This window comes from Phalaenopsis equestris, unplaced genomic scaffold (assembly GCF_001263595.1).
Source record: "Phalaenopsis equestris unplaced genomic scaffold, ASM126359v1 Scaffold000570, whole genome shotgun sequence".
Taxonomy (NCBI): Eukaryota; Viridiplantae; Streptophyta; class Magnoliopsida; order Asparagales; family Orchidaceae; genus Phalaenopsis; species Phalaenopsis equestris.
In genome coordinates, this window is record NW_018165010.1 from 38,446 (window position 1) to 39,785 (window position 1,340).

Consider the following 1,340-nt stretch of genomic DNA (forward strand, 5'->3'; position numbering starts at 1 on the left):
ATCGTTTATATATCGAGCGCAAAAAAATTGTTTGTGTTTGACAAGTTAAATTAGCGATTGAATCAAATATGAGCTTCTTAACAAGCCGAACATAAACTTTTCGCAAACAACAAGTTGTTTTGATTGCCCCACATATAACACATTAGAGAGCTTGTCTGGAAAATAGTCAAACTCATCCAGTCGACCTAACTAAGCCAATTACATTCAGCTCAGCCAATCCTCTTCCATTTTGCTGTACCATCAATTCTCGTCGGCTGGCAAGCTCCTGTCGGCCACCAACATTCAATCAAAAAAATTAGCCTCTCGAGAAAGTTCTCCCAAAAACATATTCAGAAAAATAATTTGTCCAAGAGAACATAAGTCTCCAAGGGGTGAAAACGAGCTACAAGAAAAATTAAACAGAAAAAAATCTCTCATGCCCCTTCTCCTTAATTTTCTTTTATTGTATTTATGTTTTTCTTACTTCTTCGATTCACCCATAATGCTTGGGGAGCTTGCTCTCACCAGGAAATTACTTAAAAGAAACATAATTGGCCTACATTTTTGGACCCTACTCGGCTTTATGGGCAAAGGCTAGAGAAGACTTTGGAAAAAAAATATTTTTCCAAAATAAAACTCAGTTTAATAAAGAATAAATTCAATTCACGGGGGATTAAGGAGCACGAGATATCGACCTAAGTAAATTTGACATATTATGGCGACATCTCCCTATATGAGAGCTGACCCTGTTCGATCAGATAACTATCTGACCTGCAACATTCATGCGTCATAAAATTCCCATGACTCTTACCTCGGGAATATAAATCAAGCTCTGGTAGTGATTCCCTGCTCGTGATAAGATCCATAGTTGATAGCTCGTGAATTATCCCAATAACAAGACTACAAGGTTTCCCAGCGAAGATTGTGACAATATCAGCTTAACATGGTTGGCGTAAGGCGCGATCCTATCCCAACTCGACCTATTAAAACAGATATACAAAAATAAGTTATACCATATTGAGTGCGCAATACATAATTAACTCAATATCTATTTGTAAAAAATCTTTTATCTTCTAATTACATAGCCACTAAAATCATCGAATAATACAAAAATAAAGATAAGTATCATCATCTTCACATGTTCTCTATATACATCAAAACTATTTACATCCAAAATATTTATATACATTGACCATGATTTTTTAAAACCCAGCAAATATAGAGATTTATCATTATCATCTACAACTGAAATTAATGCGCAAAAATTGAACAATATACATGATTGCATCATAATCATATCATGTATACTAAGCAAGTTAGTTTGTAGGTCACTAAACATACATGTATACTGTAATGCATGT